At 38.3% G+C, this 26,317-nt stretch overlaps 1 protein-coding gene across 2 annotated transcripts in view; it reads right to left on the bottom strand.

Moving 5' to 3' along the window:
* The window catches only part of SLC22A15 (solute carrier family 22 member 15), a 119,936-nt gene that overhangs the window by 8,887 nt on the left and 84,732 nt on the right, over positions 1-26,317 (bottom strand). Inside the window, exons 13-14 of one of the 2 annotated variants that reach the window (XM_024764842.1) lie at positions 25,270-25,402; positions 24,084-24,295 (exon numbers count right to left, since the gene is read on the bottom strand). The gene's annotated coding sequence lies outside the window, so the exon portion shown is untranslated. The remainder of the gene's footprint in view (positions 1-24,083; positions 24,296-25,269; positions 25,403-26,317) is intronic. The other variant, XM_024764844.1, reaches the window with a different exon arrangement.

The following is a 26,317-nucleotide window of genomic DNA, read 5'->3' as shown; positions in this document are numbered from 1 at the left end:
TCTCTTTGCAATTCTGTTGGTTTTTGCCTCACATAGTTTGACACTCTGTTGTTAGCTGCATACATGTTAAAGACTGCTATGTCTTCTTGGAGAATTGACTCCTTTATCATTACATAATGTCCTTCTTTATCCCTGATAACTTTCCTTGCTTTGAAGTCTGCTGTCTGAAATTAATATAATTATTCCTGCTTTCTTTTGATTAGAGATAGCATGGAGTATTTTTCTCCATATATTTACCTTTTATCTTTATATTTAAAGGGGTTTCTTGTAGACAACATATAGTTGGGCCTTGGGTCTTGTTTATTGATCCACTCTGACAATCTTTGTCTTTTAACTGGTGAATTTAGACCATTGACATTCAAAGTGATTATTGATATAGTTGGGTTCATATCTAACATGTTTGTTACTGTTTTCTATTTGTTGCCCTTATTCTTTGTGCCTGTTTTTGTCTTCCACTCTTTTTTCTGCCTTTTGGGGTTTTAATTAAGCATTTTTTGTGATTTCATTTTCTCTCTTTTCTTAGCATATCAGTTAATTAATAAGTTAACTTATTTTAACAATTTTTAAGTGGTTGACCTAGAGTTTGCAATATACACTTATAACTAACCCAAGTCTACTTTCAAAGAACACTATGCCACTTCACAGGTGGTGTGAGTACCTTATAATAACAAAATAATCCTAATTTCTTCCTCTCATCCCTTCTATCCCTTGTATCATTGTTATCATTCATTTCATTTATATATAAGCATACATAAATGTGTGTGTATATATATAAATGTATTATATATATACACACACATTATATAATATACAGAAATACACATAGTCAAATTCATTGTTGCCATTATTATTTTGAACAAATTGTTTTCTGTTAGATCAATTAAGAATAAGAAAAATAAGTTTTTATTTTCCTTCTTGTATTCCTTCTTCAATGCTCTTCTTTTCTTTATGTAGATCTGAGTTTCTGACTTATATTATTTTCCTTCTCTAAAGAACTTCTTCAACTTCTTTAACACTTCTTGCAAGGCAAGTCTAATGGCAACATATTCTCTCAATTTTTGTTTGTCCAAGAAAGTCTTTCTTTCTCCTTCATTTCTGAAGAATACTATATTGGTGGTTTTTATTCTCTCAACACTTTAAATATTTCACTCCACCCTTTTCTTGCATCATTTATGAGAAATCAGATGTAATTTCTTTGTTCTTTTATAGGTCAGTGTTTTTTTCCTTGTCTTTGATTTTCTGTAATTTGAATATGATACACCTAGGTGTAGTTTTTATGGCATTTATTACACTTGGTATTCTCTGAGCTTCCTGGATCTGTGGTGTGGTATCTGCAATTTATTGGGGGGAAATTACCAGTCATTATTGTTTCAAATATTCTGTTCGTTTCTTTTCCTTCTGGTATTCTCATTATGTGTGTTTTACACCTTTTGCAATTTTCCCACAGTCCTTAAATATTTTTTTATAGTCTTTGTTCTCTTTATTTTTCAGTTTGAGAGGTTTCTATTAAGATAGTCTCTAGCTCAGAGATTTTTCTTCCTCAGTCATGTCCAGTCTACTAATAAGCCCATCAAAGGCATTTTCATTTGTTTCAATGTTTTGTTTTGTTTTTTCATCTCTAGCACTTCTTTTTGGTTCTTTTTTAGAATTTCCTTCTCTCTGCTTACATTACCCATCTGTTATTATATGCTGTCTACTTTATCCAATAGAACCCTTAGCATATTAATTATAGTAGTTTTAAATTCCCTATCTGAAAGTTCTGACATCTCTGCCATGTCTGATTCAAACTGTTTTTTGTTGTTTCATACGCCTTGTAATTTTTTCTTGTCAAACATAATGTGCTGGGTAAAAGGAACTGATGTAAATAGGCACTAGTAATGTGGTGGTGGGGAAATATTCTAGAGTCCTATGATCAGTCTTTTAGTGAGCCTCTGCTTTGGACCATGGACTTTGCTAGTGTTTCTCAGGGTTTTCTTTCCTCCTTCCTGAAGTGGGACAGGATGGCTAGACTGGGCTGGAGTTGGCTATTCTCCTTCTCCCTTATGGAAGCCTAGAGCTTACTAGAGTTGGATATTTCCCTTCTCTCAGGTCTGATAATACCCCAGCAGGTTAGGTTTTGGTTAACCAGTTTCTGCTGAGGACAGGCCTTGCTAAAAAGAATAGATTGCTCTGGTTCATCTTCCTTCCCCTGCAGGAAGCACGAGGGATTTTTGGTTTTGTTTTGTTTTGTTCTTTCTGATATTTACTGTGAGGACCTGGTGGAGAACCTAGAGGTAAGTCTCACAAAATTGTGGAGGCCCCCCCATGACCGGATCCCTGGAGTTTTCTGCATTGAGCTTCCAGCAATTCATCAATTACAGTGCAGGTTTCCCTACCTTGGTGCTGGTTCCCATGGTGGTTTCTACGTCCATGCCTCTGCTCTGTGACTCCCTGTATTTGCTTGTCTGTCTCTTCAATTTGGGGGAGAGTGGTCTGTCTTGTGTTATCTCCTCTCTTACTAATCCAAGAGGAGTTGTTGATTTTTCAGTCTGCTCAGCCTTTTTTGTCATTGTGAGGGTCGAGAAGCAACTTCCAAGCTCTTTACATGTGGAACCAGAGACCAGACATCCAATAGTGTCTGTTTTGAACTCTCATTAATAGATCTCAAATATTGCTAGTTATTAAAATGCTAATAGTAATTTAAAATTTTAAAATCAGACAGCTAACAAGTCAGATTTAAATAATTAAGTCTAATATTATGAGTGAAAATCAGGCGGGTAATTCTACATAAGTAAATGTGCTATTACTGCCTTGGACAGTGGTCTTTCTGAATGATATATTTTAAACAGACATTTTGGAATTGTTTAAGAATATGTAGAAGAAAGAGGAGAGGGAGAAAAATATGCAATGAAATTAACAGTTGTTATTTTTGGATGGTGGAATAATTATGGGCTTATTTCTTTTTGTGAATTGGTTTTTATACATTTTCTACAAAGAGCATATGCTATTTATAATCAGAAAAAAGGTGTAAGTGCTACAAATGCTATTTAAAATAAAACAAAATGAATTCATTTCTTGATGCTTCTTTTTATATTCGCTTTCCAGTTTTGCCAACATTATTCTGCATAATCAGAAAACAGACCCAATCTTATAAATGTTCAAAAGTAGGAAAATACTATTAGCGCAACTGTAACGTATATATTTCTATGTTGGTTTTCTTTATTAAGATGTGTCATGCTGAGGCAGGAAAGATATAATCAGAAAAAGAAACAAATGTAGGTCAGAGGCAGTAAGAGAACATTCATAAATCATTTTGCGGTACATGTCTATCTTTTCAAGGTAGCTACACAATTTCAAGGGCAAGCATTTAATATTTGAAAGTACACTGGGAAATTTTAAAAGAATCTTCAGATGATACAACCAAACTCATTGCCCTCATGCTTTGTCCAAGTCCTGTGCTGGGTGCCCAAAATGCAAAGATCCTATTGATTCCATAGGTTCCTCCCTCAGGTAAAATTAGAGAGTTGAGGCCACAGTATAAAGAGCGGTTATCATCAGTCCTATACTGAAGAGTCAAGCCCCAGCTGGCCCAGACAGGAATTGCTGTAGGGAAGCATGGGAGGGAAGGCTGAGTGTACACCGAGCAGGTGAGTGATAAGAGAGGTAGGTGGGAGGCGGCATCCTAAGCCAGGGATAACAGCTGGGCACAGGTATAGAGACGTAGCCAAGGACTGTGGTCAGAGCAGAACACCTGAAGGATGCCAGATTAGTTTGAAGAGATAACACAAGGCACTGAATTCAAGGCTAAGGTATTTTGATTTTTCCTTGTAGGCAAGGGAGAGCCTTTGAAGGATTTTAGACACTGATAGGACAGAAATTGTTCTTTAAAGTGATTTATTTTGCAGCTAGTTGTCTATGGGATTATCCATCTCGATTAGCTTGTCAGCCTTGCAGGCATAGATTGTGTCTGATTCACTGTTGTTGTGGGACTCGGGGCTGACACTAGCTGCTTTAACAGCATTGTGCAAATCAGGAAGGGTGGCCCCTCTGGGTAGACTCAGTCCTACAAGGCCAATGCTTGGTGAGCTGACCATACCTGTGTGAAAAAGATCTTCCAGGAAGAAGCAGTCCTCACAAAGGTTTATGGCTTGATGAGGAAATAGGAGAGAATTATAGACAATTTCTCTGTATCTCCCTAACAATACAGTGTGGAAATTCCCACCCCCTTACCCTGCCATGTTTACTGCTATAGACAGAATTCACTCTTTAAGCAGTTATATAATAGTCTATAGTACAAGCATGTCACAATTTACTCCACTTCTGATGGGCATTCCCTTTGTTTCCAGGTTTCTGCCTGGAAACAAACAATGCTGCAATTCATCTATATTTTTTGAGAGTTTAGAATGGCTTAAATAATGTAAGGAAGGTCTTTTCTTCAAAGCTTAGATACAACTCAGCTGCCAAAGCATTTTGGCTTGGTCCTTTTAAAAATAAAAAAATCTATTTTTGAACATCTCTCAATACTAATGATATGTTTAATTTTTCTACCTCTTCTAGGGTCAATGTTGGCAGTTTATAGTTGACTCAAAAATCATCCATTTCCTCTAGATTTTCAAGTTTATTGTCACAAACTTTTACATAATAACATTCCTTTATGATTATTTTCATTTCTTCATACTAAACCCTCGATATTTCTCCCAAATCTGCTTTGTCCAGTTTTATGGAGATCAGAAAAAGGAACCATCATCATCCCAAATTTAAAGTCATCTTTGTCTCTTTCCTATCCTTCACCTCCCACATTCAATCTTCCATTCAATCCTGTCTGCCTCTAAAATAACTCTTAGGTCCATCCATCCATTCTTCCTGACCACCATTGCCATTGCTTCTCTACCTCACCCTTGGGAATCTAATTCAAAGAAATAAATAATCATATATGAAGATACCAGATACAAGTAATAATGACAATACTATCAATAATAATAGCTAACATATATTAAACACATTTTATATGTCAGATACCATTTAAAATATTTTGCAAATATTAAGCCATTTTACCTACATGACAACCCAGTGAGATAAGTACTATTACTTTTCTCATTTTACAAGTGTACTAGAAAATGTAAATACAAGGATGTTTATTACAGCATTATTTATAATAAAGACAAAAGGTTGCCTATCATTGCTGGAATAGTTGAATAAAATGTGACCATCAAATGGAAGCAACCTGGGACTTCCCTGGTGGCGCAGTGGTTAAGAATCCACCTGCCAATGCAGGGGACACATGTTCGAGTCCTGGTCCAGGAAGATCCCACATGCTGCAGAGCAACTAAGCCCATACACCACAACTACTGAGCCTGTGCTCTAGAGCCCACAGGCCACAACTAATGAGCCTGCATGCCACAACTACTGAAGCCCATGCGCCTACAGCCCGTGCTCCACAACAAGAGAAGCCACCACAATGAGAAGCCCGTGCACAGCAACGAAGAGTAGCCCCCACTCTCCACAACTAGAGAAAGCCCATGTGCAGCAACGAAGACCCAACGCAGTCAAAAATAAAATACAATAAATTTTTTTTAAAAATGGAAGCAACCTGAGTGTTCAACAACAGATGAATGGATAAAGAAGATGTGGTATATATATACAATGGAGTACTACACAGCCATAAAAAAGAATGAAAATTTGCCATTTGCAGCAACATGGGTGGACTTGGAGGGTATTGTGCTAAGTGAAGTAAGTCAGAGAAAGACAAATCCTATATGATATTACTGATATGTGGAATCTAAAAAATACAACAAACTAGTGAATATAACAAAAAAGAAGCAGACATATAGAGAACAAACTAATGGTTACCAGTGGGGAGAGAGAAGGAGGGAGGGGCAATATACGGGTAGGGGAGTAAAAGGTACAAAGTACCTTTTAAAAGGTACAAAGTATCAGGTATAAAATAAGCTACAAGGATATATTGTATAACACAAGGAATATAGTCAATATTTTATAATAACTATAAATGGAGTATAATCTTTAAAAAAAATTGTTTAGGGACTTCCCCAGTGGTCCAGAGGTCTCTTCCAATGCATCAGATGTGGGTTCAATCCCTGGTCTGGAACTAAGATCCCACGTGCTGCAGGGCAACGAAGCCTGAGTGCCACAACTAGAAGGCCCGTGCACCACAACTACAGCGTGCTCTGGAGCCCATGCACCACAACTAGAGAGAAGCCCGCACACCTCAAGTAAAGATCCTGCATGCTGCAACTAAGGCCCAATGCAGCCAAAAATAAATAAATAAATATTTTAAAAAGTTAAAATCAGACCATCCATACCATACAACAGCGTGTAACTATTTAAAAGAATGATTTGGATTAGTTCTCAACCCTGGTTACACACAGAATCATCTGAGTAGCTTTTGCAAAACATGCTTGGGTCCCACCCCAAACCAATTAAATCAGTCTCTGGGGGTCAGTTAGGGTGACAGTCATTGAGTTATATTTGGCAGTTAACTTGGAGGGATGTCCATAACAAATTACTAAAGATGCCAAGAAGGTTGCATTACATAATGCCATTTTTTAAATTTTATTTATTTATTTATTTTATTAATTTTTTTTTATTGGCTGCATTGGGTTTTCATTGCTGTGCGTGGGCTTTCTCTAGTTGCGGTGAGCGGGGGTTACTCTTTGTTGCGGTGCACGGGCTTCTCATTGTGGTGGCTTCTCTTGCTGCAGAGCATGGGCTCTAGGCACACAGGCTTCAGTAGCTGCAGCACATGGACCCTAGAGCTTGTGGGCTTCAGTAGTTGTGGCACATGGGCTCAGTAGTTGTGGCTCGCGGGCTTAGTTGCTCTGCAGCATGTGGGATCTTCCCGGACCAGCATTCGAACCCGTGTCCCCTGCACTGGCAGGCGAATTCTTAACCACTGAGCCACCAGGGAAGTCCCCATAATGTCATTTATTAAAACAACAACAAACAAACACCCCCAATCTGAGTGTATATCTTTCTACTACATTTATATTTGGTGTATATAGACACACTATGTAGATATAGATACAATATATATACTTATATAAAATGTCATATTATATATAGTATATATATACCATATATAATAATACATGGGAAAAGTATATATATGTGAACATGAAAAAAGTACAGATATATACACAAATTGTTGTTATTAGTTAAGAAATGAGGTACAGGGCTTCCCTGGTGGCGCAGTGGTTGAGAGTCCGCCTGCCGATTCAGGGGACGTGGGTTCGTGCTCCGGTCCGGGAAGATCCCACATGCCGCGGAGCGGCTGGGCCCGTGAGCCATGGCCGCTGAGCCTGCGCGTCCGGAGCCTGTGCTCCGCAACGGGAGAGGCAACAACAATGAGAGGCCCGCGTACCCCAAAAAAAAAAAAAAAAAAAAAAAAAAGAAATGGGGTACAAATGGCTTGTAAGTGGGAGACAGAGAGGGAGGAGGCAGAGGGAAGATGGGAAGAAACTAAAAAAGCAAGAGAAGCTTAAGGCTGCTCTTCACCAGGTAAAACAGCATATATTCTGATAGTAGTTATCTCAAGGAGGTAAAACTTCAGGTAATTTTTTTTACGGTTCCCTGCGTAAAAAGCATCTTCTATAAGCGTGCATCATTTATATAATCAGAAAAGACTTTCACATTATCTTCTTTTTTTTAAAGCTGTCTTTTGCTTATGGCTTTAGCACACACAGTGCTCTCTGCTGGAACAATGCTCCTCTGATTCTCTGCCTGGCTAACTGTTCCTTATCCTTAAGGCCTCAACTTACATGTCAGTTCCTCAGAATTCCTTTGAGTTGGATCAGAATGCGTTCTCTCTGTCACTCTCAACCCTGTCCTACTGCCCTTTGATTTTAGAGCACTTATCACAGTTTGAGATTAAATGTGTGGCATTTAGACCACATCTGTTTTCTGCTCTAGAGTGGAAGCCACAAGAGGTCAGGGACCAGGTCTGCCTGGCTCTCAGTAAACTCCCAATGCCTTGCCTAGGGCTGGACACACAGAGGTCTCAGAAAAACCTTGGTAAATGTTTGGATCATTTCTCTGAACTTAATAACTTTCCCCATGTTCCTACCTTGTGCTTTAATGAGATTTTGTGCTCTCTGATGTCTGGGACTGTGCCTTCCACCTCTCAGCACTCTCCTCAGTGCTCAGCAGATCTCTGGCTGATTGCACGTGCTGATAAACCTTGATTTCCCCAGGAGCACAAGCATATTTCCTACCATTCCACTGCTGCTGTCTCCTTCTCCTGCTGCTCTGGGAGAAAGATAAATGCGGATAAAGTTCCCAACTACCCCAGAGGTTTCAGTTCTTTTGAATACACCTCAGCTCTTTTGACTAGACTTAGATGGTCATTAGTTGCCAAGTATTGTAAATTACAGGTCTTTTTGGGGGGGGGGAGGGGAAGTGGGGGAGGGCTTTCCCTCCTAACCCCTCTTATTATGAACTTATGTGGCCCCCCCCTGCTCAATTCATGTGTTGAATTCCTAACCCCTAGTATCTCAGAATGTGACTGTATTTGGAATCAGGGCCTTTAAAGAGGTAATGAAGTTAAAATGAGGCCATTTGAGTAGGGTACAGATCCAATCTGACTAGTGTCCTTATAAAAAGAGGGAGAAACATCAGGGATGCATGTGAACAGAGGAAAGGCCATGTGCAGACACAGTGAGAACATGGCCATCTGCAAGCCAAGGAGAGCCCTCAAGAGAAACCAAACCTGTTGACTCCTTGATCTTGGACTTGTAATCTCCAGAACCGTGAGAAAAGAACTTCCACTGTTAAGCCACCCAGTCTGTGGTATTTTGTTCCAGCAGCCACTGCACACCAGTATTCCTCTGTTGAAGACCTCATGTGGGTTCCCCAGGGCTAAACAGGCCTAAACAAAGGCACCGCCCTTTGTTCACTCCCTGACACCAGTCAACCAATTGCCCCAGGAAGGGCAACAACATTTCAGCTGGTGTCTTCTGAAGGGTGAGTTTCTTACTTTTCTGGGACATGTTTCTGCTACTCTTTCCACCTCTACCAGAAGCTGGGGACAGCTTTTTCTTTACTCAGGACTTTCAATTCTACGACCACAGAAAGCTCACTCTTACACCACAATTCCCTCTTTGTTATTTTTCTTCAAATGAGTCTCCCAAAAAGTCTTGACAACATTCTTTTTTTTTTAATTAATTAATTAATTTTTGGCTGCGTTGGGTCTTCGTTGCTGTACGCAGGCTTTCCCTAGTTGTGGTGAGCAGGGGCTACTCTTCGTTGTACTGTGTGGTCTTCTTATTGCAGTGGCTTGTCTTGTGGAGCATGAGGTCTAGGTGCGCGGGCTTCAGTAGTTGTGGTGCACGGGCTTCAGCAGTCGCAGCTCACGGGCTCTAGTGCGCAGGCTCAGTAGTTGTGGCAGACGGGCTTATTTGCTCCACAGCATGTGGGATCTTCCCGGACCAGGGCTCGAACCTGTGGCCCCTGCATCGGCAGGCGGATTCTCAACCACTGCACCACCAGGAAGTCCAATAACATAGCATTCTTGATTTAGACCCCCAACTTGGAACCTACTAAAGTAAAATCTTTCTTTTGAGCTTTCTCTCAGGACTTTAGGAAACCTAGAAAGCCCACAAAGGCTACATGAGGAACAATGCCCTTTCTTTCCTCTCAGAGTGCATGCTGGAGGCTTCATCACCAAAAGGAACACTCAGACCCCCTTCTCTGCTTCACTACTCAGAAACCACAATATTTGTTCTTGAAACATGATTAAGGAAACCAAATGCCAAGGAAAACATAGCTTTTTACCATGGGTTTATGGAAGTTTATAATCTACAGTCAATGTTGAGAGAAAAAAAATTTGGCCTTTTGGGCAGATGTTCCTTCAATAAAAGTTATCAAGGTCAACCCATCCAGAGAAAACAATAACAACAATAAGAAAAGAATGAATGAAGTTTGATTCCTAAACATCAAGGGGTCTTTATTATTAAACATTAAAAAAAAAACAAACATGGTGGAACAATGGGCCAAATGACTGGTACCAATTGAAGTAACTCTTTTACATTTTGCTTTAGTTCCTAAACTTATCATAAAACACTAAAATTTTTCTTACTCCCAAGTCTCTGTCTCAGTATGTAAGCCTCCTTAGGGTCATGGGATAATGGAGTGAACACAGAGACAAGTCTGATTTGCAGAACCATAGGATATTTTACTATCTTCATTTTATACTCTAGCATCAAGAGAGGCAACATGAAGCCCTATTCAGAGGAAGGCTATAACAAAGTCCTATTAACAAAAGATATGTAGGTTAAGTCCTATTCTTCCACACTGCAATGTCTATCACAGATCATTCTCTCCCATCACCATAACAACCCCCATCAGTCATAAGCAGCCTGAATACTATCAACCAAGAAGTAAAGAGTAAGCCTTTATCCCCAGCTTGTGTGGGTTTATTTCAAATAATGATCTTGTTTCTCAGTAAATTCTTGCCTTATTACATCGAGTAGCCAGTCATTAGCACTGGAGAGATCCAAGGGACTCTGGGCTCTTGGCACCAAAAACTGCTTAGATTCCGATTTCCTCTTTAATATCCAATTAAGGGTAAGATTACATAAATCCTCAGCTTCCCAGTTAAGTCTAACTATACCACAATCATTAAATGAGACTAAAATGATCTAAAATAAAAGGCAATGCTGAATGACACTTGGCAACAAATTAATCATACACAGCCCTTACTAAAAAGGAAATGAAAGAAATAGCATAAAGGCTAACCAGGTCTGCAGCTTTTGTACCTCAGCTTGGGGACCCAGTACAGCTCAACATAACTCCTTTTGATTAACTACTTCTAGAAGCTTCCTAAACCAAAATATCTGTTTAAAATATTTCAGGTTAATTGAGACGACCCAGGTAAAGATAGAACAATCCATGGATGTAATTATGAGGGGATTATAACAGCTTTTGTCCACAAGCTAGGGGCAAAGTAATTATTCTTCATATAGTTTTTTTTTTTGTGGTACGCCGGCCTCTCACTGTTGTGGCCTCTCCCGCCGCGGAGCACAGGCTCCGGACGCGCAGGCCCAGCGGCCATGGCTCACGGGTCCAGCCGCTCCGCAGCATGTGGGATCTCCCCGGACCGGGGCACGAACCTGTGTCCCCTGCATCGGCAGGCCAACTCTCAACTACTGCGCCACCAGGGAAGCCCTTTCATATAGTTTTTAACCCTAAATTGGGTAAAAGCCAATCACTCACAGCAAGACTGCTATGTAGGGTGGATAGAAGAACACATAACTGACAAATCTGTCTGCCATTTGGAGGTCTATCAATAAGTAGGTTTTAATCTTTTGATAAGTGAATTTTGTATTTTCTACTTTAAAGCCTTAAGTAAAATCTTTCAGGGTAGCTCTGTGCATTTAAGTTAAGCTGTAGAACACTGAGAACAATTTTCTTCACATTAAACATGGCGCCACACTGAAGAGTTCCAAACCCATGGAAGGGAAACAAAAGGACTGTTTTCATGATGAGAGAAACACACTTAATTGTCATACAAGGTGATAATAAGTACAACAGTGGTAAGTACGAGCAAGACCATTAATGGTGCTGAAGTAAAGCACAAACAATTAAAGAAAAATAGATAAATTAGACTTTATAAAAGTTAAAAACTATTGTGCTTCAAAGATCACTATTAAAATGTGAAAAGATAACCCACAGGATGGGAGAATATATTTGCAATTTATATTTCTGAAAGAGTCTGGTATCCAGGTCTATAAAGAAGTCTTAAAACTCAACAATAAAAAGACAGTTAATTAAGAAATGGCCAAAGGATCTGAATACACATTTCAACAAAGTAGACATACAAATAAGCCAATAAACACATAAAATGATATTCAACAGCATTAGTCATTAGGAAAATGCAAATTAAAACCACAATGAGATGTGACTTCACATCCAGTAGGATGGCTATACTCAAAAAGACAGACAATAACAAATGTTGGGAGGATAAGGGGAAGTTAGAATCCTCATAAATTGCTGGTGGGAATGTAACATGGTGCAGCCACATTGGGAGACAATTTTGCAGGACCTCAAAAAGTTAAACAGAGAGTTATCTGATGACCCAGCACTCCTAGGTATATACCCAAGATAAATGAAAACATATGTCCACACATAAATCTGTACCTGAATGTTCATAGCAGCATTACTAATAATAGCCCAAACGTAGAAACAACCTAATTGTCCACTGACTGATGAATGAATAAATAAAATGTAGTGTATCCATACAATGGAATATTATTTGGCAATAAAAAAAGAATAAAATACTGATACATATATGCCACAATATGGATGAAGCCTGAAAACATGCTAAGTAAAAGAAGCCAGACACAAAGGGCCACAAGTTATATGAAGCATCTATAATAAGTCCATAGAGACAGAAAATAGATTAGTAATTGCCAGTGGCTGGGAACAAGTGGGAATGGGGAACCACTGCCAGTGGGTACAAGGTTTCTTTTTGGGGTGATGAAAATAATCTGGAATTAGAGAGTGGTGATAGTTAATGCTAAAAAAAACAGTGAATCATACATTTTAAAAGAGTGGATATTATGGTATGTGAATTACATCTCAATAAAAAAATAAAGAAAACATGGAGTCATAACAACTTTCCTAAAGCATATTCTCTATATGTTTCCTGCTATAGGAGTTATCAAAACTGGATTGATAATAAAACTGATACATTTCTGTGTCTCCTCAATCAGTCTTAAAAGATCCTTAAAATTAGAATTTATTAGAAAGATTCTGTTTTCCTAGAGTCCAGCATAATGCTTAGCAGAACGTAGGTATTTAAGCAACTGGAATGAGTTAGTCGTTGCTGGAATGAGGTGAAAAAGTGGTCGGATTTGAGACCCTAGAGGTCAGCAGCGTCTGGATAATGGCTGGGCCTAACATGAAGCGGCATCTGAACTTTGTCCTGTAGGTACTGGGGAACGCTTGAGAGTTTTTAAGCTGGGGAGTAAAATGATAACATTTGCGTCTAGAAATAAATCCCTCTGATGGCAGAAAGATGGCAACCAAATAGAGATATTAAGTTAGGAGGCACTGAGTGACCACAGACTTCCAATCAAATGACAAAATACACCCAGGCATCACAAACCCTCCTCTACTCTCACTCCCAAGCCAACTGAATTGACTAATGAAAAATAAAAATATGTTTGTTTTTTAATTCACATTGGAACTAAGACGTGATATTATCGGTCTGTCACAACCTGCAGAGGGATACAAATTGGAAGACACCGAGAGCCAATTCCCTATAATGATACTGAGGATGGGATATATGTTATAGTAGGTAGGTATGGGTTCTGCTGAAACCCATTAATCACCCTAACTTGGAAAGCGAGGGTAGGATACTAGCTAGAGGAGATGTGCTTCACCTCTCCCACTTCCCAGTTGTGAGGCACCAGTCTCAGAGGCTATTGTATTGGAAGTCTCTAGGTGAGAAGAAGCCCAACGAGATTGTAAGCCTGCTAGACCTGAGGGATAAACTAGTAAGAACCGGGATGCATGCACATTGACCCCCTGGGGTGGCAGCTAAGCCAAACAGAAAATTAAATTCAGTAAACCAGACCCTCGTTCAGAGGTTTTGCCCAGCCTGAAGGAGACAAATTTCCTCTGCTGAAACAGCCTGCAGCCCCAGCTCTGTCTCCCCTCCATTCAGGTCCTGGGACATTGAATTACTTAGGTAAACTTTTATCAACCATTTCCCAAAGATAAAATCCAGGGAGTAAAATTCTAATAGTATTCAGGTGAGGGGATTCTCCAGTAAGAATCCAACAAATTTGCTGGCAAGCATCAGGACTGGATTTGTCCTTTTGATTCATAAACACTTAATAATTAACATGGGATTGTGAGAATATTATATAACCTAAAAACATGGAGGAAGAGCGTCATTCAAGACATGGAGCATGAGGATATTTGTGAAAGTACTATAAGAAAGAAGATTTAGGGGGTTTCTGTTTTCATGTTGTATATAAAATTAAAAAAAAAACACATGGAATTGATTAAATCTAAGGCAAAAGATAAAATTCTAAGGCAAGAGGGAACTGGCTAGACTGAGTTAAATAAAGATTGTGCAAAATATAACAATAATCAAAATGAATTTAAAACAATTAAAAACAGAAAGAGAAGAATCCACATTACCGTAAGTCCAATTAATCATGTGAGCAAAGCTGAGAACCTCCCCTAGTGCAAAGAAACAGGGCAAAAATATTAACATAATGGGAAGAGGATGGATATAAAGAAAAGAAAATGGAAACCCTGCATAGGCTGCACCTTAAGAAGAGAGAAGAAATAAAACAGAAGCAATAATTAAATTAGAAAATAGAAGGAAGCTTCTTCCAATGAAAAAAGACCTGAATCCAGAGGATAAAGGACTCACATGTTCTATACAACATAAATGAAGAGACAAGATTAGTTAGATGTGTCCAGGCAAATCTTAACAATTTAAATGATAAGTAGGGGGCTTCCCTGGTGGCACAGTGGTTAAGAATCCGCCTGCCAATGCGGGAGACATAGGTTCAAGCCCTCGTCCGGAAAGATCCCACATGCCGCGGAGCAACTAAGCCTGTGTGCCACAACTACTGAGCCTGAGCTCTAGAGACCAAAAGGCAAAACTACTGAGCCTGCGTGCCACAACTACTGAAGCCCATGTGCCTAGAGCCCGTGCTCCACAACAAGAGAAGCCACCGCAATGAGAAGCCTGCACACTGCAACGAAAAGTAGCCCCTGCTCGCCACAATGAGAGAAAAGCCCACATGCAGCAACAAAGACGCAACACAGGCAAAAATAAATAAATAAATAAACAAATAAATAAATAAAATTTACAATAAATAAATAAATGATAAGTAAAAAATTCTACTGTATGCAGGATGGAGAAAAATAACCTTAAAAGGAGCAAAAAATGAGATAGCCTCAGACTTCTCTACAACAATGAGTGACAGACTGCAATCAAGCAAACTGACAAAGTTTTGGGGGAAAATTTTTTTTTTTTTTTTGCGGTACGCGGGCCTCTCACTGTTGTGGCCTCTCCCGTTGCGGAGCACAGGCTCCGGACGCGCAGGCTAAGCGGCCATGGCTCACGGGCCCAGCTGCTCCACGGCATGTGGGATCTTCCCAGACCGGGGCACGAACCCCTGTCCCCTGCATCAGCAGGCGGACTCTCAGTCACCGTGCCACCAGGGAAGCCCTTGGGGAAAATATTTTTATTCGTCATGAAGACAGCAAAAATATCCTCAGACATATACAAATTGAGAAAGTATACTACTATGTGCTATCATGAAAAATTTACTCAAATTCATGAGGACAACTGTATTTCCACATGCAAAAGAATGAAGTTGGATCCCTACCTTAAACAACACACAAAATTTAACTCAAAATGGATCAACGACCTAAACATAAGCACAGTAACCATAAAACTCTTAGCAGAAAACATAAGGGAAAAGCTTTATGACGCTGGATTTGGCAACAGTTTCTTGGATATGACACCAAAAGCATAGGTGACAAAAGTAAAAAGAAATTGGACTATATCAAAATTTAAAATTTGTGCATCACAGGGAGATCAGCTCCATGCTTTGTGAAAACCTAGAAGGGTGGGATAGGGAGGGTGGGAAGAAGGCTCAAGAGGGAGGGATATGGGGATATATATATATACATATAGCTGATTCACTTTGTTGTACAGCAGAAACTAACACAAGACTGCAAAGCAACTATATTCCAATAAAGACGTAAAAAACAAAAAAACTTGTGCATCAAAAATCATTGTCAAGGAAGTGAAAACACAATCCACATAATGAGAGAAAATATTTGCAAATCATATATCTGATAGTGGAATGATATACAGGATATATAAAGAACTTCTACAACTCAGCAACAACAAAACAATTAAAAAATGGGCAAAGGACGTGAATATCATTTCTCTAAAGAAGGTCTACAAATAGCCAATAAGCACATGAAAAGACACTCAACATCACTAATCATTAGGGAAATGCAAAACAAAACCACAATGAAGTACCACTTCACACCCTTTAGGAAAACTGTAATGTAAAAAATCAGAAAATAATAAATGTTGGCGAGGATGTGGAGAAATTGGAACTCTTGTACATTGCTGCTGGGAATGTAAAATCGTGTAGCTGCTGTGAAAAATAGCATGGCAATTCCTCAAAGAATTAAACATACAGTTACTACCTGATCCAGAAATTTCACTTCCGGGTATTGTACTCAAAAGAACTCAAAGCAGGGACTTGGACAGATATTGCACGCCCATGTTCACGGCAGTATTATTCACAACAGCCAAAAGGTAGAAGCAATCCAAGTGCCCATCAATAGATGAATGGATAAACAAAATACGGTACATACAAACAATGGAATGGTACATGACGTCAGAAAGGAGGGAAATTCTGACAACACGCAACAACATGGGTGAATCTTGAAGACATTTTACTGAGTGAAATAAGCCAGTCACAAAAGGACAAATATTGTACCATCCCACTTGTGTGAGGTACCTAAAGTAGTCAAATTCATAGAGTCAGGAAGTAGAAAAGTGGTTCCCAGGGGCTGGGGAGAGAAAGAAGGGGGATTTAGTGCTTATTGAATAGAGTTTCAGTTTGGGAAGATGAAAAAAATTCTCGAGATGGATGCTGGTGATTGTTGTACAACAATGTGAATGTACTTAATGCCACAGAACTATACACTTAAAAATGATTAAAATGGTAGATTTTATGTTATGTATATTTTATCACAATAAAAAAACACAATTCATATAGAAAAAGATAGAAAATATATAATATAGCAAGAAAACACACAAGCCAGAAAACATAAGATGACAGAAGCCCGAGATATCAATTATGACAATAAATATCAGTGGGTTAAATTCCCTTATAGACTCGCATATGGAACACAATCATTTCAATTTTCTGCTATTTTTAATAGGCATTGTGAATATGTAGTAATCAAGTAAGAATCTTCATGTACCATTACTAACATTAAGAATAATCATATAAAGCATAAAATACTAGAAGTCCAAAAAGAATTTGGCATAAACACAGTTGTGGTAGGAAGTTTTAAGACTCCTCTTTCAGCCCCTGGCAGATCAAGTAGGCAAAAGTTAAAACAGAAACATGAACAGTCTTATCAAGTGCTTGTAAAAAATACGGAAAAATCATAGCAAAGAGAATCTTAAATATTCTGAAAAGAAACTCTACTGACTACATATTTTGACCAGTGCAAAACAACAACAAAAAGTCATACTGATTATATACAAAATAATTCCAACTACCTGGAAATTTAAAAAAATAATTAAAAACAACAGAAACACAAAGACACTTTAGTTAATCTCATCAAGTAAAAAGAAGACAATTACAACATACAAATAGGAATCAGAAAGATATAGTCACAGATATAAAGAGATTACTCTGTTAAACCACATACCAATTAATTCAACACCTGAATAAAGTGGATAATGTCCTAGAAAAAAATTAATGGGGAAAATCGACTCAAAAGAAGTAAGAACATTTTAAGGGCAACCGCTATAGAAGAAATGATAAAACTGTTAAGAAGGTGCCAGGCTCAACTTACTGGTGACTCTTTTAAACTTCCAGGGAATATACAGTTCTCATAAATTTTTTTACACAGCACCAAAAAAATATAGAAAATAATTCTAGACCCATACATCTAGACTTTACAAATGAAAACATTTGTCATTTTTTGCTACTGATTTTTTTTAAAAAGTACAATTGACATAATACTACTCATAAAGTTGAAGTCTCCTTACTTTCTGCCTTTCCCAAGCCCCATTCCCTCCCATCCACCTCCCTTCTTCTGCCTGAACAACCCTGACTATGTACGAGCTCTGGATCCTTATGAGCTCTGAGATAAAGGTGGCATTTTTAATCTGTGGGGATAATATGAACCACTGAGATGAAAGAAAAATGCTCAGCTATTCAGGAATAATAATAAAAAAAAAAGCCAGGCTCCTATATCCTTTCATACACCAAAATAAATTCCAAGTAAATGAAGGAGTTACATATAAAAACAAATCACAAAAGAAACCAGAAGAAAAAGGAGATCAACATTTATCTAAACTTGTGTATATGAAGAACATATGCTGAAGGTCCTGAAAACTTTAAATAAAAATTAAAAACTTCAAAATTAGAAAACATAATTCCACAATATAGAATAAGCAGAGTATCTGAGTAGGCAATCCATAGAAGAATAAATACAAATGGTTAATAAACATAAAAAAAAAAAACCCGGGACTTCCCTGGTGGCGCAGCGGTTAAGAACCTGCCTGCCAATGCAGGGGACATGGGTTCGAGCCCTGGTCCAGGGAGATCCCACATGCCGCGGAGCAACTAAGCCCGTGCGCCACAACTACTGATCCTGTGCTCTAAAGCCCGCGAGCCACAACTACTGAAGCCCGCGCACCTAGAGCCAGTGCTCCGCAGCAAGAGAAGCCACCACAATGAGAAGCCTGCACACCACAATGAAGAGTAGCCCTGCTCACAGCAACCAGAGAAGGCCCGCGCTCAGCAACGAAGACCGAATGCAGCCAAAGATAGATTAATTAATTTAAAAAAAAAACACCGATTACATCTCTAATTACAAAAACATGCAAATTAAATTCTAACGATGAGACACTCCTTCATCTGGTCCGTCCCCCAATTTGATAATCTGGCAAAAATTAGAAAAAGGTAATACTGCTTAGAAGCCTGTTGGAAATGTGGCCCTCATGTATTAACAAGGGCAATGACAAGACAATTTTCATCAAAACTTTAAAGAATCCTGCCCATTGACCCAATGAGTCTGCATCTTAAAATGTATATGAAGGAAACATAAGGGGTATGCCAACTCTCTGTATGCCTCATTTATAATAGGAAACAATGGACATAAACTAAACAATTGGATGCTGGCAAATAAGTTACAATTCATCTATATGATGAATATTTTGTAGCCTTTAACAGTTATACAGTAAAAGAATATTTAATAACAGAAAAATGTTTGTGATATTATTGATAGATAGAAAAAAGTAGGTCATAAAACATTACCCATACATGTAGAAAAAGTTAAAATGGTCTTCACTGGGTGGTGGGAGTGCATCCAATATTTACTTTCCATGTTACCTTTCTTTCCATTGATTTTCTTTTAAAGTTAACGTACTGATATTTTTATAATCAGAGAAAAGATATACAAATAATAAAATTCAATATTCAGAGTGGATGACGTTGAGATTGCTCAGGGTGAGTATATAAAGTGGAAAGGGAAAAGGGCAAGGGATAGAACCCATGTGAACAACTAGATACAAATGAGTGGTTGGTTTGTTCTCAAAACAGTAAGACCTGTCCATCAACCTTAAGGGTGGTCCACATATTGTAATTGAATTTGCTTCCTGTTCCTTCACCTAAGGCTCCCTTGAGTTTCAATGATTTAAACACAGATGACACTCTGGCCAGAGCACAGTCTTCCTGAGCACACCTACAGCCAGAAAGAATCCTCAAGAATCATCCCCTCTCCCTACAGCCCAGGGAATGGTGCAACTGGTGTTCGTGGCTTCCTCTCCCCAGTTCCCTTATAGAGATCTAGATGGGAAACACACACACACACACACACACACACACACACACACACACACCCTAATTGCCTCTCTCCCACACTTACCTTTCCAAGCTGGTTCCAAAAGGGAAAGAGAGAAGATCTGCCGTCCAGGGCTACAGGAAATTGATTTTATAGTCCTTCCTCTCCTCCCACCAGGAGGCTACCATCTCCTCCCCAAACCAGGATTCCTCAGGAAAGTGGGAGGGGAAAGGGGGAAGGGAGCTTACAGATCTTCAAGGAAGATAAGAAGGAAGCGGTCTTACAAAAGTCTTATTTCCTCAGTTACATGATTAGGTGGCAGATGAACTGGACCAAATTGAAAATATGTTTTCTTGAAACATTCCTTATCAATTTCATTTTTGGAAAAATATATGGCACCATGAGAGTTCACTTTATTTTTAAACATTTTTTAAAGTGTGTGTATTAAATCCTTGTTTTAAAATCTTCGGCAGTTTCTAGGTAGTAGAATTTATTGAAGCCCTCCTACTTGGCAGCTGGAGTTTTACATACACATTACTTAGTAATCAGCACAAGGACTTATAATAAAAATGATATTATTAATATTTCATGTTAAAGAAAAGGAAAATGAGAATGAGAAAAAAATCTCTCTTGATTCTAAAACTGTATTCCTGCAATACTGTGACGATTTCAGAGGGTACTTAAAATATCTTTTGGGAATATTCTGAACTACTCCAAAGCTAAAAGTTATTAAGAATCAAATAAAGAAGTTTAATGAGGAATTTGGGGGAAAAATGGTGGCAGTCGGGAAGGCCTGGTCTTTACACTGGCCTTTTAACTGATAAAGGGAGAGTATTTACAAGAGGAAATGTTTAGGTGTCCCTTTGCTGATAGCAACACACTTACTCTCCTCAGATAACAGGCTTTAGCCTGTTAATTAATTTTAATTGTTGGCATAATTAAAAGCATAGGGTGAGGGACAGCTCAAAAGTTCCGTAACTTAGACTTCCTTGAAATCACTATCAAAAGTTTCAGCCTGAGACCTCACTGCTCAAGAAATTTTTCATTGAAAAAGAAATCCATTTCTGACACTAGCAAGTTTCCCAAACTTGGATCCCAGAGGCTATCTCAATTTCACCAAGGCCTTTTCATCTTTGTAGTACTTAAATCCCTCTGGGAAGGCTCACAGCTTGAGAAACCCACCTCACTGATCTTTGACGACTCCAAGCCAACGACAATGCCTAGTACACAGTAGGCGCTCAGTGAATTTTTCTTGAATATATTTGGTGAAATGGTAGGTTAATAGTTGCCCTAAAGTGAATAATAAAAGTAACCTCAAAGGGTACTCCATAGATATGGAGAATTTTTCCATCTTCTCTATGAGATCATAGCTGGATTTGGCCCATTAATGAGGAGTCTGAATCTTGATGAGCTTCTGAATCCACATTTTTTTCTGACAAATGTATTCCTTTACTGATTTAATTGTGGAGAGAAAAAAAAAAACCTCAATGGTTCTAAAATACAGGGAGAATCATTAACTAATTAGAATCCTTAAAATGCTCTGCCTCCAGAAAGAGCCTAATCAAAATGTCTGGGCCTTGGCATAAGACAAAATGGGATCTGGACCTAACACTGCCTCTTACTAGCTGTGACCTTGAAAAACTTATGTAATGCCCCTAAGCTTCGTTGTTTTCATCAGCAGAGCAAGAATTATACACTACAATACCAAATGCTAACACATATATATGGAATCTAAAAAAAAAAATGGTTATGAAGAACCTAGGGGCAGGACAGGAATAAAGATGCAGACGTACAGAATGGACTTGAGGACACGGGGAGGGGGAAGGGTACACTGGGATGAAGTGAGAGAGTGGCACGGATATATATATACTACCAAATGTAAAATAGATAGATAGTGGGCAGCAGCCGCATAGCACAGGGAGATCAGCTCGGTGCTTTGTGACCACCTAGAGGGGTGGGATAGGGAGGGTGGGAGGGAGGGAGATGCAAGAGATATGGGAACATATGTATATGCATAACGGATTCACTTTGTTATAAAGCAGAAACTAACACACCATTGTAAAGCAATTATACTCCAATAAAGATGTTAAAAAAAAAAAAAAAAGAAAAAGAAAGAAATGACCTCTGAAGTCAGATAATCCAGGCTTTGCCAACTATTAGTTGCCTGACTTGAGGAGGTGACTTAACTAGGGCCTCAGTTTTCTCAACCAAAAAATGGAATCCATCGTATACGTTTCATAGTTTTCTTCTGAGGATTGGATGTACCAAGAAATAGAAGCTGTTTAGAGTGATGCTCAATACATGTTCTTTCTTTTAACCCAGCACCAAGAATAGGACACAGCACATAGCAGGTACTCTAAATATTTTATGAATAAGTAAATGACTTTTTTCCCTGAAATAATCTTTTGAATACAAAGAAACTGATTAAGGAAATCTTTTGATCTTTTGTGCACATCTTCCTAGGATAAACTTGAAGCTATCTGGGTGGTTTGAAAAAATTTAAAGACATACAAAGCCTAGGTGGTCACTCCACTTCTCACTGGATGTCATTTTATGACACTTTTGTCAACAAAACTTGTTAATGATTCTATACCTCTGCTTAACTCAAATACTTTGTTCCACAAGACAAAACAACACTACCTTTGCTCTCTGATTTTTTCCCCAAATTCTCTGCTGCTGTCCAGGTCTCTTTTTACCAAGTCATTCTTTCCTTTATCAGTTAAATCCTTATCAAGCCTCATCTCTCTCCTGATGGACTGGATTGGGAAGATAATAAATTCTTTCCCTGTGAGAAATGCATCTGCTATGCTCTGACTCTGCTTTGATATTGGCAAATCAATCATTATAGAATTCTATAGCTCAACAGCATCTGAATGCATTTTCTGGCCTTGAAGATGCTTTGGAACCTCCTTATCAATAATAAATAGTTTCTGGATATGGCAGGATGGAGAAGTAAGTACAACTAGCATAACTGTCCAGCATTCCCCTTAGGCTTTACTCTGAGTTGTTTTCAGGTATTTATTCATTCCTCTGACAAAGCATTCCTCTGATAAATCAAGGAAAACTTATATTTTAGTCAACATTAGAGCCAGCTTCTGAATCACCTAGCAAACAGGAAAATCTAGACATTGATCCAACTCCTAAAAACTTTTTTTCTTACTGGGCTGATCCCTCAAGCGCCTGGAATCAAATTGACAGCATTTCTGAACTTTTTACATGCTGTTTCCACTAGATGAATTATTTTAGGAGATCTGAATATTACAACATTGAAGGTTATACCAAAAATTCCTCCAAAGAATACCCTTATAGGGTAGAATGCCTCTCTATGGGGAGAGGGAGATGCCTCAGTGAGAAGAAAAGAATCACCAAATTAAAATTATTCTACAACTCAGTGGGAAGAATCGTATTTTAGTAATAAGTCTGTAAATACATGGACAAGATTGTTATTTAATAATCAACCCTTCTTTTGCTTACTTCTATTTTCAAGGTAGATATTTTAGACCAAGGTAGACATTTAAAAGGGATCATTTCTCTCTTGAACATATTCTAATCCTAACTCTTAACTTTGCTCAAAATGGTGATTTACGTAATAGGAGGGTTAATGTGGAATGAAGGTTTTTCTAGTTTCCTATGAGTAGTTTTCTCAGAGCTAAATAATCCATAGACCTTCTTTTCAAATTGATCTTGGGGAAGAGTATCCCGTTTGAGAGTATTACTTGATAGGTCAGTTAAGCCAATCTTGACTACCTTGTGTCCAGGTATTCACTCATTTAAAAATTTAATAAATGCCTACCATGTCCCCAATACTGTGCTAGTTCTTAGAATTACTAAGATGAGTAAGATACAGCCCCTTTGGTTGCTTTTGAGTTCAATGTACTGACTGAGCTCATAGGAAAGAGAGGTGAGGGATGCATGCATTTCTTTAAAAATATCTGAATGCCTAATAAACACTGGGTCCAGTGTTATGGGCAGGAATGTAGTAGGAAAAAAGACAGACATGTACCCAATTTTCATATAGACCTTATGGCTTAGTAGGGAAGACATCATCATTTATTAAATTACACAGTAAGTACTATAATTATGGAAAAGTATAGGATGCTTAAGAGTATGTAACAAAGGTAGAGATAATAACAATTGATTTTGATAAGAAAACTACTGGAAATTGTTAAGATAAAGCAACAAATAAAACTCAGAAATAAAGTCTTAGTAGGTTCAAATTCTTTTGTAAGCAGTTCATTCTTTCAAACAGTAACTGGAAGACTTCAGGCTTAGCCAACTGGGTCTATAAACTCAATAATAAAGGTAGATTTGAGGCTGTTACCTGTGGTCTGGGTCCAGCTTCTCTTGATAATGACTAGGTTTTCCCATAAAACTTACAGTTATACACTGATGACTCCAGCAGGTCTCATCTACTCAGAAAACTTGAATGACACACACTTAAGACACCTGTGATAAGCTGAATACTGGCCCCCAAAGATATCCACATGCTAATCACCAGAACCTGTGAATGTTACCTTTTATGGCAAAAGGGACTTCGCAGATGTGATTAAGGATCTTCAAGTGGGGAGATGAGCCTGAATCATCTGGGTAGGCCTGATGGTAGTCACAAAGGTCCTTATAAGAGGGAGGCAGGTCAGAGCCAGTAGAAGGCCGTGTTAGACAACAAGACTGGAGTGATGTGGCCAGGAGCGAAGAATGCTGCAGCCTCTAGAAGCTGCGAGAGAAGCTGCAAGAGACAAAGGAATGGATATTGCCCAACACCGCCCCCCCCCACAAGAACTCAGGAAAAAACAGCCCTGCTGACATCTTCATTCTAACCCCCTACGATTCACTTCGTTGCCTAACCTCCAAAACTGTAATAGGATAAATCCATGCTGTCTAAAGTTTGTGGTATTTTGTTATAGCAGCAATAGGAAACTATTGTAACGCCCGATTACTTCTGTAAACTAAAAAGGGTCTTGGGAGTCTTTATGGAAAAGTTAGTTTGATTGGCATTTCTTAACCATTCTGCCAGTAAAAGCAAAATCCTCTTCTTCCTCCTCTCTCTTGGTTATAGTATTCACTCAGAGGAAACTATAATGGAAAACTTAATGACAATAAATAGTACGGAAAGGATATTATTTGAAAGTGAACTGCTGCTCTCTACCAATTTTCTTCCCTGTTAACTTCAGAATTAAGTTTTCCAATCTAACTATGCTGCATTAGAGGCAAGCAGATCATAGACCTAACAATTCACTTCAGTTCACCATTCTTCTATTTTGTATTTTCCGGGAAATTAGTGGAGGGAGATGTGAGACTTAAAAATATTTGGGGATCATCGCCAACCTGTTTCCTTAAGAAAGATCATCAATATGGTGAAACGCTGCCCTTGATGTTACTAGTATTTCCTCAGAACCCACTGAAAGAATCAGAGTGGTTGAGGGAGGTCGTTTGGCAGATCACACTCCAGTTGCAGGCAATGTAAAACATGTTATAGTCCCTCTTATATCCATATACATATAACTTGATCCTGCTACACAATTAAATGGATGCATGCCATCTGCATAGCCAATAGGAAAGCAAACATCCTATATATGGTGAAATGCATCTCTAACAATTAAAGTGGCTCTAGGAAACAAATGAATCTATTATATTATCACCAGCAAGCATATTGTAGCTTCTACAATTTTAAAACCCTAATCTGACATGACATATATTTACCATCTTTCAAGTGCTTCCCAGTGCTGGACAGTTTACCTCTCCGGATCCACTCTTCGACCTATGCTGTGTGGACTGCATCAGTGGGCTTCCTTCTGCATACTGCCTTCTGCTCTGTGGTTTCTGGAAGCTCTGCCTACATATTGGTAAATCATTCATTGATTAAACTCACTTCCAAATTGAGTGTGCATTTTTGCCCATCTTACACAATCATTTCACTCAATTTCTTGAAGTTATATTTTGAAGCAAAGAAATTCCATCAACATCTCTTCTATTCAAAATCAATTGTTCTGCAAGGTCTAGACTGAAGTTATTTTAATACTACTTTGACTACATCTGCCCTTGACATTTTTCAATAAATAAGTAATCTCTTCTAAGCTTTGTATTACAGAGCTCTAGGGTCTCAGCTGAGAAGTCCAAATGTTTCTACAGATGCAAAGCTCTTTCCCAAGAGAAATTTAGACCTATAGTAAGAGGGATAACTCTTCATTTGGGTGGGAATAACAGTGAGAATTCTGCAACAGAGTATCAACAGTCTTGACTGTAAAGTATGGCTTAAAAAGCATTTGAATCTCTTTAACTGGCAAATACTCCTGTCACTCAAGAATTTAACCATGAAATAACTTTGATCTAGCAAAAATTTTATGTTTCACTTTTTCCAACTGCTTGGTTTGATTTGCTTATGAATTGCAAAATCACTTTTGTGTGTCTTCACCAACATTCTTTTCATTTTAAAGTAAAATATAATACCATAGAAAATACAATGTATCTAGTAAGCATTATTTTATAAAACTTTTTTTGGTGATATATATTATGTGTGAATATATATATGTAGGTGTGTGTACTGTGTGTTGCAGTGTGAAAGTTTTCTTAAAATTTTACAGTCAAAATATCTGAAAACTCTTCCACGACATAGATATAGAAGTAAAATTCCTGTCACAGAACATTTACATTTTTCAACCTCACTTACTACTGACAATCTAGTTGATGAATAAATTTATATCAGGATGTAAGTAAATTCCTTTTTCTTCATATCTTCAAAATTTGGTAT

Source organism: Neophocaena asiaeorientalis, unplaced genomic scaffold (genome assembly GCF_003031525.2).
Source record: "Neophocaena asiaeorientalis asiaeorientalis breed wild unplaced genomic scaffold, Neophocaena_asiaeorientalis_V1.1 scaffold62, whole genome shotgun sequence".
In the NCBI taxonomy this organism is placed as follows: domain Eukaryota; kingdom Metazoa; phylum Chordata; class Mammalia; order Artiodactyla; family Phocoenidae; genus Neophocaena; species Neophocaena asiaeorientalis.
The sequence above is the reverse complement of the archived record's forward strand: the minus strand, read 5'-3'. Positions and strand labels throughout refer to the sequence as shown.